This window comes from Protopterus annectens, chromosome 4.part0, assembly GCF_019279795.1.
Source record: "Protopterus annectens isolate FY-2018-M chromosome 4.part0, PAN1.0, whole genome shotgun sequence".
NCBI lineage: Eukaryota > Metazoa > Chordata > Ceratodontiformes > Protopteridae > Protopterus > Protopterus annectens.
Window position 1 is genome coordinate 1,276,143,652 of NC_056733.1, and position 16,283 is coordinate 1,276,159,934.

Consider the following 16,283-nt stretch of genomic DNA (forward strand, 5'->3'; position numbering starts at 1 on the left):
CCTCTTTGCTGGACATCCTCGTTTCTGCTTACCTTCTTCCTGTCTGTCCCAAATCTTCCTCACCAGATTGTCTTCTGCTTTTCTACATGTGTCCAAACCATCATAATCAGTTCTCTTTTATCTTTTCTGCAATTGGAGCTACTTTGGCTTCTGCTCTTATGTCCTCATTTCTTTGTCTGTCCCACAGTGTGAATCCTTCCACCTTTCTCAGGAATTTCATTTCCATCACCTCTAGCTTCTTCAACTGTTCTGCCTTTACTGCCCAAGTTTCTGTACCATACAGTAGTACTGGTCACATCGCATCTTGTACACCTTACTTTTCAGCTTCTTCGGCATTCTTCTGTCATACACTACACCTGTTCCTCTATGCCAGTTGGCTGTAGCCCCTATGATTCTAGCTTTGACCTCTTCATTCAGATTACCCTTCTCTTCAACTACCCCTCCCAGATAGTTGAAGCTGTTTACCTGTTCCACTTCCTTCCCTTCTATCTCTATTCTCAGCTTCTTCTGATTTCCCCAATTTGCTACCATTATCACTGTCTTATCTGTGCTTAGTTTCATCCCATGTGCCTTCAGATTTGCATTCCATTCTCCTATCCTTCACTGAAGTTCTTGCTCAGAGTCTGCCTGTACTGCCACATCGTCTGCATACAGCAGCTTTGTTGATCTGTCCCCTCCAACCTGTTTGCTAATGTAATCCATCACATATATGTGTTTTAGCAAATCATTAATAACATACTCATTTAAGGAATCCATAAATAGCTGCATATGTATAAAACATTCCAAAAGAAAAGAATAATCAAAATCAGTTACCACAGAATTTAAAGATAACAAACCAAATTCTAACAGAAAAGTCACAGCATCAATATACACCTAAATATTAAATGAAGTACAGTAAAATTGTTGCTCTGACTGCACAGGTTGTGAAAGTTGGAATTCCTTTATGTCACACGTGACTATGCACAGTAGCTTCTACTCACTATCACTTGCAGTCACACCCCTTTTTAACAGTAAAGATCAATAAATCTCAAACCAAAACAGGATTGTTTAGATAAGCTCTGGATTGTCCTGTCTTCAGCCTGTATGAAGCTGTAACTGATTAGGCCCCTTGGGATGGCTAGAGTTTTCCTGCATAAAGCATATCCCTTTCTAACAACTAACAGTGAAAATTAAAGGTAAAACAGCAAAATATAAATCAAAATAAATCTTCTTGTCTACAAGCTAGCCATTCCTTCCTACAAACAGTGAAAAACAGTGCCTAAAAATATATAAATTCAAATAAACACTTATCTTACCAAGATACTCTGATAGCCAATGCCTTCAGCAAGAATTTACAAGAATTTACACTCATAAATACATATTGTACTAAAAACTGACTCAGGTTAAATGCAAAAAAGTACAATTTTGGGAAAATCAGTGCTGTTTATTGACTTTCTGGATAAACAGTACAAAAAAATTATATTACCTATTTCCTTCATGTCAGGTCACTAATATCTGGATAAAATCTTGGGCTTTGCCTTATCCATCCCTAAGGGATCACTTAAAACATGTCTCTGTATCAGATCTATCATTATTATTATTATTATTATTATTATTATTATTGTACTAAAAGGCTTTGGTATTTGCACAAGGCTCACTATTAGTTCTCTTTTTTACACAATCTGTATACTAAGTAATTTCATTCTTCAAATTGTAGATATGAAGTGAGGCAGTTTTCATTTGTTGTCCCTCTCTTCTCCAGCTATATTCTCTCTAGTTCTTATTTGTGTATTTGTCTTCCAATTTGAACTTTGTAAAATTTACAAAACTATGTGTTTGTTGTCATGTTACATTTTAAATAAAACTCACAATACCAGAAGGCCTTTGACAACCTTTATTGCATCAATTAATACATGGAACATGAAACTTTATTGAACACCATAACAAATCAATCCTCAAAATGAAACATGTTGACAATGAAAATGAAATGCATAATCAATAAGGGCAATGTACCCACTCATCCTTAGATAAGCAGTGTCCCCCACTTGCTCACTTATTACACTAACAAGGCAGCATTCCAGCTCACCTGCCGTATTACATGACCAACCCAAACCATCAATTCAAACATCTCCACCATCAAGTTTCTTCTCCTCAAATCCTTCCACCAACTATTGACCAGAGGGTGAACAGAAGAGGGGCAAGCCTGTCCCTCTTCTCCACCCACCAGCCCCAAAGGGGGCTGATCCCCCTAACCCCATAACCACACTTACTAATCTCTCTAAAATAACCCCAAATTTAAATTAAACAAATCCGGACCAAATTTGCTCAGGTGAACCCTATCAGTCCTGTACCACATACAATCCCTGTCCTCAAACTTAACATGCCTGATCATACTCACACCCATCCCCTTCAACTGTTTTGCTAACATACAATTAATATATCTCTTAGCCCTCTCAATCGCTGAAAAATTATTCACCTCCCTCCAAACTAACCTAGGGATAATTTCAGACCAAACCACAAAAACTGAAGAATAAAGCTCTCTTAATGCTAAACAATCCACACTAATGTTATGAACTATCTGCTTCTTTGGAACCTTACCCAAATCATTCCCACCTAAGTGAATCACCGAAATCAGCAGCAATCCCCACTGCATTATCAACAGGGTAAATTCCTGGAGTAACCAGCTCCACCTCAAACGTCTAATATCATGCCAGGTAACCTTCACTCCAAAGCATTGCAATTCATGCCATTACTTCTAACCGCAGCCCGCCTTGCTGCCCAGTACATGAATGAGGGACCTAAAATAAAGATCCTGTCCCTTAGGGGAAAAAATAAAATGAGAAACTACAATGAATGCATCACTTATCTAATATAAGTCAAAAATGCATTAGATGACCAGCGCCCTACCCTCTTAATAATGTCAATCAAACTGCCTCCCTTAGCTAGATCAGATGCCCTACCCATCCTAAAAGAATGAGAGGAAAACATAGCCTCTTCCATACCCATGCTGATAAGAGCTTTTCTCATATTCAGATTCAGTTGCTCCCCCATCAGTGGTCTACCACCTACTGACGTAAAAAACAATTCTTGTGTTCTGCCTCCCTCAGCAGCCCACAGCTGCTTTCCCCAAGCCACTGGACACATCCATGTTGACCTACCTTCCCCAAGAACTACCAATGTCCCTGTCCCTTCTTAATCAGTTTTTGAAGATCTAAGCCTAATGTGCACTGCCGTTGGGAATATAAGCACATCACCCCATACCAATGAACTCAGCAAATCAGACACCTGGAAAGCACTACAATACATCCATACACTAGCCACACTCCACAACACATATTCTTCCAAATTACTATGCACCCTGCTGAAACACTTCAACAACAATTTCAAAATCCCCATGGTCACCGGCCATCTCTTATCCCTAACAGGGCCTTCCATTCTACCTCAACCATTCACAACTCACCACACTGTCCATGACTTGGTCCAATCTGCCAATCTGGCCAATCGAGAAAATACCCCAACTGCTGCAAGAATCACCCTTACTGACCATACTGCCTTACCTTGTTTCCTTAGCAAAGCTAAATAATGCAACAATAAACGTTCCGACCACACACACTCCTCTTCCGGTAACTGCCTCACAAATTTTTTCAAAATCAAACAAAGCCCTACTATAAGCTGTTCTTGTAAATACCACCCATGACTGCTGCACCAACCCACTAATCACTCCTGGCCAATCTGCCAAATCACATCTGGTATCACCATGGGGTCCTTTGCTGCTAATGGTGCCAACTGTCAGAAGCTGTAAAACTGGAAACAAAACAGGCCGTCAGCTATCTCATTCTTTACCCCTGGTACATTGCACCCCTGTAAAAGAAAAGTTAATAAACAAGCTCTGCAACACTAACTTCCTAAAAACTAAGAACAATCTCTCAGATTTGGCTATCTTAACCTACATCACCCTCACAACCACAATGTTATCTGAATTAAACACTACTCTCCTTCCCCTCAACTGATCCTGCCAGACCACTGATGCAACCCAAATACACATAAGCTCAATGAAGGTGACATCCCTTTTCCACTCATCAGACCAATGAGAAGGCCATGGTACCGAAAACCATTGCCCTGCAAAATAGGCTCCCATACCCACACCACCAGCTGCATCTGTAAACAATTGTAATCCCCTTGACCTACTCAATCTGTCTGCCAAAATGTGACCCCTTAAACTGATGCAAAAAACACAACCACAATGCTAAATTCTCCCGTGCTAACTTACCAACCCTTACCCTGTGTTGCTTAATCTTCCTTCCTTTCAGCAGAAATGCCACTGACCTACAAAACATACATCCCAGATGAACCACCCTGCAAGCAAAATTCATCAACCCTAATAACTCCATAACATCTCCCACCTGAACCTTGCTCTTGCCCCATACCACCCTGATTTTCTCCTGTAACCACACCACCTTTCCTCCCGGTAAGCAAACTAGACCTTTGCCTGCACCCAAATTCAAACCCAAGAAGTCTAACACCTAAGCTGGAACCTCCAATTTATGTTTAGCCAATGGCACCCTCAATCCCTGACACATCTCCAAAAACTCATGCATCGCCACCTGTGCACCCTCTCTCCCGTCTCGCACTAGCAGGAAGTCAACTAAGTAGTGTACTGCTCTCTGCTCTCCCACTCTATGTTGGCATATCCAATGTAAATCTGTGTTAAACTTTTCAAAGGTAGCACAAGCCACTGCACATCCCATAGGCATGGCTGTATCAAAATAAAAACTATCCCCTACCACCATGCCCATTAAGGGCCAAGCCTCTTCCCATACCAGCAGAAGGCTACACCATTCTAACTTCCTCCCACAGAATGAAATCATTTTGTGGTCATTCACAGAATTGCCTTCCAGGTAAGATGGATGATGAATTAAATGAAACTCTCCCGGCCTCTTCTTGGGCACCAAACCTAAAGGAGACACCTTAAAATGGGCAAATGGAGGACAATCAAATGGGCTCAGAAATCTACCTGCCTGAAATTCCTTGTCAATTAACACCCACAGAACTTCATCGCTCCCCTCTACTGACTTCAATTTTTTCCCACCTTACCGTCCCCACTAAAGTAGATTTTTATCAAAAAGCCCCTTGAAAAACCCTCAACCATTTCCCAAGCCACTGCTGGCAGAGGATAATTCATCAGCCAGTCCCTCAAAGCCTTTACCTTAATAGGGGAATGAGTCACCATAGCACCCCCTGATTCCCCAAAAGGACCTACCTCTTTGGCCATGAAAATTGCACCTACCACATGCCCCCTGTAGACCCATGGGAGGGCCACTCCAACCTCTCTGCCCTAAAAGGTAAGACACCTGGCCCCCAAACTGACTTTTGTCCCTACCACATTGTGTCACTGTGTGTGTACCTGCAACCTACCCATGAACATCTCCCCATATTAAATTCCCAACAAACCCCCAGAGCCCCTTCTGCTGGCCTACTCACCCTACTACCCCCCAAAGCTTTCCATCACAGTGGACAGCCAAATATCTGGGTTTCTAACTTCCCAAAGCATAGATTTATCAACCACCTTCCTTTTACGAAACGTTTGATCATAACAGAGCCACGCATTACCCGCCCATAATCTTCGTGCTTCCTGTATGGTCAAAATATATGCTAGTAACGGAAGGGCCACAGAAGAATTCCTCTCCAACTGCACTTCCATATAATATATAAAGGCCAAGACCCAATTTTCCCATGTTCTTTGCTAAAACTTATCCACACATCTATGGCCCAATGCTGCCAATGCTGTCAACAGGTCCTTCCCATTCGCGATCTCAGCCTCCATTAAACACTGTACCCCTTCTTCATCAATCAATTCAAAAAAATCTACAAACTCCCCTTTTCAAATCCTCTCCTTCACCACTAGTGAGACATGAGGAGTTAAAAGAATTCACGCACCGTCCTGCCTTAACGCCTGGATCATCAGCCAGTCCCTCGCACATGTCACAAACTCTGACCTACCATATCCAAATAAGGGTCTCCATCCTCCTCTAGCATCAAAGATGTACTCTCCAAACTGAAATCACAGCTTCTTAATGTCTGTAAACCTGCACAAACAGCCAGACCTATCTCCGCACACTGCGAGACCCTGAACCCCCTATTACCCCTACCTGGCATACCCCCACACAACCATGAACAATCACTCCCTACTGCCTGTCCTTCAAGTTCCTCCACTCAGAATTCAGCACATCATTACCTGATGAGGTTGAAGGTGTTGCCAATGGAGCCTCAACCTCCTGTGCTCTCTCCTCCACAGTTCTAGCTCACCCAGCTCTCTTGGCTTTAGCTGATCCTGCACTGGCCACAATCTGTCACCTCTTCCTTGTCTATGGACCCTGTGTGGAAGTTGAACCTCCCTCATCTGGAATCTCTTGAAACAACTCCTCTACCAGGATACTGGTCCACCTCTGCCTCATCAAATTTGCCTCTGTCTTGGTGTCATAATCACTGTCGGAAAACAAAGAGAGACATGTAAGTGCAAAGTGAAAAAAAAACTACACAGCCTATAAATGGCTCATGCAGGTCTTGAACCCAGGTCCCTGTACACTATAGTCACAGCAATGTACCATTAAGCCATCTGAGCTGTATAAATACTGACCGTACACTCCCTTCCAGAAACCACCCCACCACTAAATGGCTCTAGTCTAGTGTAAACCCCCTAGACCCTGTACCCTTAATTCCTACCATCACCCTTCCCCACACCTTCTGCCTGCAAGCCACACTCAAGAGCAATGCGGGAAACAACTTCCCATCCTATCACTAAGCATAGAAACCCTGTCCTGCAGCAATCACTTGCTCAATAAACAACAGTCCCAAGTGTCAAACCCATGATCCTGAACACTGTAGTCAGAGGAATGTACCACTTAACCATCTCAGCCAAACACTAGCTCACGTAATCAACATGCTGCTCCATGAAGTTCGGAATATGAAGAGACTTTTTTATCATCTATATCAGCAAGCCAGCCCTACAGTGCATGCCCACTATCCCCTTTGAAAACCCTGCATGCCCTGCAGCTCCATGACACCCACGGCAAAAGTCTTAAACCACAACAACTACCGGTAACCGCCTACCACATGACTGACCCTGATACTCCATCCACTAATGTGGAAAATAACTAATTAACTTAATAAATCATTAACTTACTGGAATTTTTTTTTTTAAATACCAACGATGCACCACACATGCATGACCTTTTAACGGCCCGTGAAAACAGCTCATGAAACCATACCATCAATGAAGAGGCCCTACACTCGAAAAATAAAACAAACCAAAAACAGCAATCCACTGAGTACCCCCGACTGCATATCCTAAACCCTCTACCCACCAACATGAGACCAAACCCTATTTACTTGACTGCATTTTTTTTATAACAAGCTAGCTCACCGCGCATGTGCCGACACCCAGCAACTGCACATGAAACCACCACCACCAATGACAATGGGAAGCCGGACTTACAAACGGAAAGCCTCTAGAAAATTATCTGGGCGATGGCTAACAACCAAACATGTGGAAAAGCAGCCTTAAAACAAACCACAGCCACACAGTCCCCCACCATAAGCACCACCAATGCATATCAGCAACCAAAAGCAACCTTAACCACCAACTGCTTGAAATCTTTTGGAGGAGACAACCGCGCCTATCCCAAACATGTCAGTCCACCGCCCAACGAGTACTTACATGCGTGTCATATACAGAAACCTTGTAATCTTGCTACCACTTCTGTAAATATGTTTCGATAGGCTTGAGTATGTATATGAAGCCCCTAAGCCAACTCCATCAATGCTCAGCCTTTAACAAACTATGTAACTGACTCAGGGATCTAGAGCATGATGGCTGGTCCACACTACACATTGAATCTGGTGGGGAAAACAAACCTACCTGCTACCAGCTACTCCCCGCTGTCCTACCCTTACCTACCAGCCCTCTTCCCAGTGATGTTCTACACTTAGAAAAAAAATGTATACTTTTACCATCTGCAAACCTACTCCTTACCATAAGCCAATAAATGATCTTACCTTGCTGCAAATACCCAAGGCCTACCTTACTCCTCAGGTCATCTGGGTGTGATTCTGCTTCAACAAGATCACACCAAATGTAACTCCCAACCACTAATCACACCCTAAAAGCCTACAAGATCCATCCACACATCTACCTCACTTCCTCCACCAGCATCCTGCCTGTTTAACCCCTTCTTAACTACTCTCCTCAAACACCCTATCAACTCATCTACTCTACTTAATCCCAGCTCCTTCCCCCACCACTAAAATGTCTCATGACAACTTTCATCTGTTCCAAACTTCATTTAACCAAACTAGTAGTATTCATATCATTAGCTTTATGTGAGGTGGATAGGGTAGGCCCCCCCTCCTGCAAAGAGAGGAACAGTTTTTTTCCTCTTCACGCTCTAAAAGGAGTAATTTGCAAAACAAATATTTTGCTTATCCTTTATCTGTTTCAGTAGTTCTCTTATCCACTGTGGTATTAAAATCTTATTTTTTTTGTTTGTGGGAGTTTGGCATAATGGTTAAGGTTTTTACCTTACAGACCCAAGGTGGAAGGTTTGATTCTCATATGGGGTAATTGGCTAGGCTTAAAATGGACCACAAGGACAGTTAGCCTAGTACTAATCTATGAACCTATGCAGTGCCATAGCCGAATAGTTACTTAATTTCTCTTTGGCTGTCTGTTCTGACACAGAAGGGAAGAGCTACTGACTCTTCCCTAGTTCCCTTTTCTCTGCAGCCTTAGTTAAAGACTCATCAATCTGTGCTCTAGATTTAGCTCCCACTTCACTAAGAGTGCTTCTGACTATGGACCTACTACTTTCAGCTTTTCTACCAACTGCCTCTGTTATCTTATATACCATTCTCTGTCTTGCTGTGTTCTGAAATGAGGCTCTTTCCCAGTCAGTTACTGTACTGCGCATTACTCCTGAAAAGCTGTGATCTTTACATAATATCAAGAAGGCGGTGCAATTAGACACCAGTACTGAGAACTGCAGAACACACACAGGTTAGTTTCAAACAGAAAAATCCATTTAAGAGCCACAAGAATCCTGTTCCTGATGTGGATTCCCAGAGGGACATGAGTAATGCACCAACATTTGACTGCACTTGGATCAAAGCGTCAAACATTCATGTAGACCTCAGTTTCCATGGTCAGTAGCTGTCTCATTAAGCCATAACAGCAGCAGTGCATTCTATTCTCAGCTGGGAAATACTAATGGGAAATTATTCTGATATAGTACAGATAGCTCTCAATCACATTCCATGGCTTTACAAATAAATCATATTTTCAAAGTAGCGGCACTGATCAGTGTATAATGTGAAGCAGTATTAAAACCATTGCAGTGTTCTTATAAAATTTAAGATTGTTTACAACATATAACACAAGACAAATGCCTTTCTTCAGCTTTGAGAACAGAAAACATTTAATTTAGTAAAATAAGCAGTCTGCATAGTGTATTTATTAAATAAAATAACAGTGTGCCCAATTCCTTATTCTTCAAAAATAACTTTTTTTTTATTTAGAAGCATAAAATGGTATTTACTGCATTCCTTCCAACTTTAGCTGAGGTTGTCCCATAAGCATTCATTCTTCTCATATAAGAGAACAGTCTCCCAAACTTCTATTAATACTTTTCCCAACACATGGTAAAGGAATACTTTGTATTTTATTTCCATTCTTGTACCCCACTTTCTCCCCTTTAGAAACCTGCCATTGTTAGCAGTACCCTTTTATGTACTGCCACCCTCTAGCTTCATGCTGGTTTCCTTTATCCCACCTTGCCATATTTTGGCCTTAAGGGACCAGCATCCTTAGCTCTCACTTTGTCATGTAGTTTGAAAAACAGAAATATAATCCCAGTTGCTGCCACCAAATAAATAAAGTTTTCAGTTTCATTATATGAGCCACAGTAATTTTATAATGGAGTATACGAACTTTATGTCTACACCACTTTCACAGAATAATATACGAGGGGTAGTTGGACATAAAAGTGTGTGGTAATGCATACCACTGCTTCAGGAAACAGCTATCACCTGCCACACTCGAGCAGACTTCCCACTGCACAGTAAAATGTCAGAATTACAATAAATGGTTCCCAATTGTTTTATCTACACAAGACTGAGGTCATTGTCTTCCAGAGCAATATTACCAATAGTAATTGAAATGTGACTAAAACTATTGTAAGTGTTCACATTAATTTTATCTCCCAAGTGCCAATAATACATTTCTTATCTTTAAAGGTAATACTGCAACTAGTTAGTCACACTAATATATCAAAAATCATAATTATTCTTTACCTTAAAAATAAACAAAACATTAAACATTTGTATGCCAGCAATAGCTTGAGTAGTAACTTTCTAATAGGTAAAAAGAAAAGCTCGCACTCCACCGGAAACTCAATTTATTGCTGTACACTGAAAAGAATAATGCTGGTAATCCAAAATACGTTTTCGATCGCTATCTTCATCAGAATCAGTACTTTGGATTACCAGCTTTATTCTTTTCAGTGTACTGCAATAAATTGAGTTTCCGGTGGAATGGTGTTTCAGGCAATAACTGTTGTTGTTACTAGTTTTATTCTATTGCCTTCATCTCTACACTTGGTTCAGTTTAATAGGTAAAAAGGCAACAATTATCACACTTTTCCAGTTCAAATACCCTTAAACTAGTAAAAACACCAATCACAAGCATTTTAATCTGAAAAAGACCCAGGGATTCAATAAACTCCATGTAGGCATAGAGTGAAGCCTATACAAAGTTTATGTGTTTGCGAGATGAACAGCAGTGCTAATTGCATATGCATGCCACTCATTGTCCGTACATAAATACTAGGGAGGTTTCATGGCTGGAAACAGTTTTGCTGGACACAAAACGATGCAAAGCAGCATGAAAGCATATAGAACATGTAGACAAGTTTACATTCGGACAAACTTGAACTGCTGAATTGTGTGGACAGCCACAGTGATCACCAGGGCTAAAATGAATGCAATGAATGTAGTAATACTACATTATAAAAAACTATACATAGTGCAATGTACACTACATGTTTCTGGCATACTTAAATAAAGGATTTGTGGTGGCCATCAAAGGTACATAGAATGTAATATGACTACACTAGTCTGGGGAAGTGTGCGTATTGAAAAGGGCCACACACATGAATGCTAGGAATAAAGAAAGAAGAAGAGGATATATAAAACATGGTAATGTACATCAGACAACAGCATGCTAATGTACATACATTCCAAAGACAGGTCCGTAGCGTAACATTAATCACATATGTACATAGCACAGTATGTAATGCTGGTTATGGATATACTTTTAAAGCTCAAAGTTTCAAAACATCAACTTCAAACGTCTGAGACCAGAAGATCAAAGTTTTGAAACTTCAAAAATGAAATAAAAAAAAATAAATGTTTTATATTTTTGTAGAGGGCAGGCCCCCTTGCACCACCACACCCCCAGTTAGATAAATATACCAAGTCCAAGATCGCACTACCGTGATGAAAATGGTAAATATCCTGTTCTGGGCTGTATGGCGATCTCCATTCAAGTTTCAAAACTTCAATCTTATGGTCCTGTCCATTTGGAGTTCAAAGTTTTGAACCTTCAAGCTTCTGAAGAGGATCCCTGGTTACACCTCCTGTGTGAGTATTTGTATCATCACACATTATAGTATACTATGTGACTGTCACACAAGGTTGCATAATAATGGAGATGATTGTGACATAAACATCCTGATGTGATCACTGGAGAGGACATTTAGCAAGGATGTTATATACAATAGAGGTCCATGGATATTGTGAAGGTGTGCAAAATGAGTTGCTTGAATATCACTGAAATGTCAACATTGCTCTCAACCAATCAGGGACACATAGCAACAGGTTCATTGACAGCATTAGACAGAAGCAGGCACAATCATAGACAATTTTAAAATAATACTGCCATTAATATGTAACATTAAAATAAAATATGGGATTGTAAATTATATATGTTCTGCAGGGACACACTTGTACAACTGTAATTATTTATCATCAATTTATAAGGAGAATTCAACACACCTTCCTCAAAAATGACCACTTTTTGGAGATGTTATGAGAGACAGTGTTACACCTGTAGTTTAACTTGGGGCAACCCCCGCCATTGGAGATGTTTGCATAACATATAAGCCACAATCCAGACTTGTAAGAATGTAACCCATGCCATCAATGTTCTCAATGAGCTGTATTTTCTGGGTGCATTACGGAAAGATGTTTTAAAGATGCATCTTGTAGAACACCTCGAAGGGAAGTCTACACTGTCAACTCCTAATTCTTATGCATCACAAAGAATACTTACACATGGACTATAAGATGTGTTGGAAATAACTGTGATACACTTGAGTAAAGCATCCCTGAATGACATATGTATTGGCCATATGGATAACAGCACTTAAAAACAACACACTAGTATGAGTGGATTCCCTACATACAGCTGTGCACTGCACGCATTTGTGACATGTAATAGCAATGGATATTTTCTGAAACTGAATTCAGAAGAGATCTGTCATAATGAATGGTACAGCACTATGTGAGACTCATGGCAAGGCATCAGTTATGCTCACAGGTCCATAGGTTCATAGGTATTTACTAGGTTAATGACCACAAGGGCCTTTTTAAGCCTAGCTATGCATCCCAGATCTCTGACAAGTTCTGATATCCTTGATAGGTGTAAGAAGGGGCTTGGGAGATGAAACATTTGTAAGCAAGGGCCTAGGAGATGAATTATTTACAGGTTGCCTGTGCCCATTAGAGACATAGGTGTCAAACCAGGGATGAATTTCCTGTTCTCCTTCCAATTGTCTAAGTTGCTCTTAAATTGGGTTAGGGAGGAACTCTGTTTCATATGGATGGGGAATCTGTTCTAGAGATGGGGTAGTCTCTGGTACACATAACTGCCTCTCCAGCAGGCTACCCACCTGATGATTTATGTGTTTATGGCCAGTTGAGACAATGTATCTGTAATACCTGACTGTGGATTTGTGTTAAATGCCTTGACCAGGTCTAGTTAGGTGGGATGCACAGTCTTTCCCTCATCCATGCCCTTGGTGACATTCTTGAAAAATTAAACAGATTTAACAGACATGATGTTTCCTTAATGAATCAAAAACTGGGTTGTATACACAGTCGGGAGATTACCTGTGTCTTTTTTTGGTAAGATCCGTGATGATTCCTTTGAATGCTTTGCAGACAAGGTGAGTCAGGCTTATGGCTCTACAATTTCCTGGGTCAGGTGATGGTCCTCCCTTGTTCATATGGATGGCTGTTGCTGCACACCCTTCTGCCAGACCATAACTATTCTGGAGGCTATGAGTAAATAGGGATCCAACTGTGTCTGCTAGTTCAGGTTGCAAGTTATTGAAAAGGTAACATGGGATGTTGTCAGGGCCCATTGAAGCCATGTTTTAGCCTTAGAGAGCACACACATGAGCTACTCTCTTGAGAAAATAATCTGAATAATGTCAGAATGTATACTTTGGCTGATGTCCACTCTGGACGGTGTGGGGGTGGGGGGGTGAAGTTTGATCCAAATCTGTCAGCTAGCAGATTAACTATTTCCTATGGTTAAGGGGTGTGGTGTCATCTACAAACAGCTCTGTGCTTAGTTGTGCATTCCCCATATCATTTTGTACTTATTTAATGACAGGCATCCAGGGATCATTCACAGTCACGGGGAGGACTCTTAAAGGTCCAGTAACATGGAGCAGAATAAACAAATATCAGTAAGTCCTTTAATTATTGACTTGACTCTTTACGAAATATACAGAAGTACCTACTACAAGACATTATCCAGTAATTAATCTAATTGCACTTTATCACCAACAGCCCTTTCAGTGTAGAGACGTGGTATAAAGTTTATACCTGCTGGCGTTGACAATGTGATTAATATAATTACTGATTTGAAAGTCTTTGTATGGAATCTTAATTTAAAACTTATTTTTAAAGACTCCAATTTATATGTACCGGAGCAATGTAAAAGATTTCATACATTCATACTGTTGAGTGACCCTGTAGTAATGGCATTTAACAATGTTTGTGAAAAAACAAATAAGAGAGCTGTATGGCAAGAGTAATTTAAAAAAAACGTACAACTTAACTAAACAAGAGCTTGAAGCACTTCAGACTCTACAGGATAACACTGACATAATAATTTAGGAAGTTGATAAGGGTGGCTTTATTTTGATAATGAACCAATGTGATTATATTGCTGCTATGAATGATTTGGTATATGATGCTGAAACATTTAAAGTGATTACAGAACACGATGTTAATACGATTATTAGTAGGATTAATATGTGTGTGTATGATCTCCAACTTATGAATGACATTGATATAGACATTTTTAACTTTTTTCAGTACCATGTCTGGTTATCCCTATGTTATATGAGTTACTGAAGGTACATAAGTCCCTCCTAAAACCACCTATGAGACCTATTTTCTCAGGAAGAGGGTGGGCCACTGAGCCAGTATCTATGTATCTATAAAATGTTTTAAAACAATATTCGGTTCATGTTTGAAGTTATATTCGAGATACTGATGATTTTCTTAGCAAATTATATGAATGGTTTAATCACAGGAAGGAGACATATTTTTTTGTTCATGACATTAGATATTAAATCTTTGTTCATTGTCATTCCTAAGAAATATGTTGTTGACAGGTTAAGGGAAATTATATGTGAGTTTGGCTCATATAATGCAAGGGAAATAGAAACTCTTTCTGAGCTTTTGGAGTTAACACTTGATAATAATATATTTCTGTTTAACAAGTGTATTTGCCAACAAGTTTCAGGTGTAGCGACGGGTACTCCCATTACTAACACATGTGATTTTGACACTACGTAAATGGGAGAATACCTATGTATATGGAAGACTGACTAAATATGCCTCTAAGGTACTTTTTTATAAATGATTTGTTGATGATGTGTTTATGGTTTGGCATGGATTGTATGATGAATTGGATGAATTTTTGCTTTACTTGAATCAAACAACAGGGTTTTTAGGATTCAAAATGAATGCCTCCTTGAATGAAATTAATTTTCTGGATGAAAGACTTCAATTCAATGATAATCATCTGGACACCAGTATATATAGAAAAAAGTATGCACACTAATAAATATTTGCATAGGAGAAGTATGCATCCTAAATATGTCTTTAAGGGCATTACTAACAGTCAATATATGAGGGCCAGTAGGTTAAATACTCAACACGATATGTGTGTTGAACAGATATCCCATATGTCAGAGGACTTTCAGACAAGGGGCTATAACCCTAAAAAATTAGAAGTTGTTAGGAATGAGGTGTTGGAGCTAAGGCAGGATAAGACTAGACCTTATTTTTCTAGCCATGATGGTTTAAATATACAAGTAGAAACTAATTATTGGATTCAACCACTTAGGTACCTTATGACCTACAGTAGAGCAAGCCAACCAGTGGAGGAAATTATAAGAAGTAATTGGGACATACTGAAGGCTATACCTGGCCATGAAAAATGGTTATGTGATAAGCTGCTCTTTACATATAGGAATTGTGATAATTTAAAACAATGTTTATGCTATAAGGACTTTTCTATTAATAGGACAAAGCATGTTACTTGCAATAAGAATGGTACTGTTGCCTGTTATAATTGCTCTTGCTGTATAGATATATGTGTGTTGAATGAGTTTTTACACCCGGTAAATAAGAAAATGTTTGTTTTTAAATGTAGTGCTACATGTAACTCCCCTCTGATTGTTTATTTGGCCAATTGTCAGTGTTGCCCAGGATTTTATGTATGTAAATCTATTAGGAGGTTAAGGGATAGGATCCTGGAGCATAAATCTGATATACAAATAGGGGTTATGATGAATGCACTTGCTAGACATGTACAGGAGAATGTTCAATTTCATAAATTTTTGTTTACGGTTATAGAAGTTTTATACCCCAGTGTTAGAAGAGGGGATATTAATAATAGATTGGAAACTAAAGAGCACAAATGGATCATACATTTGCAGGTTGATGTGTACCCTGGTTTGAATAAAGAAGTTACCATTAAGCCTATTTTAAAACAAAAAAAATAGTATTAAATAATTATGCTTTGTTGATTAATGTATTTTTAATTAATGATTGTTCATATATGTATATGTTCACATATACATTTTTTATTTTATTTTTTATAAGTATATACTCATCTGAATTATTGTGTTGAACTCAACTGATGTAAAAGTGTTGCTGCTAGCATTTGA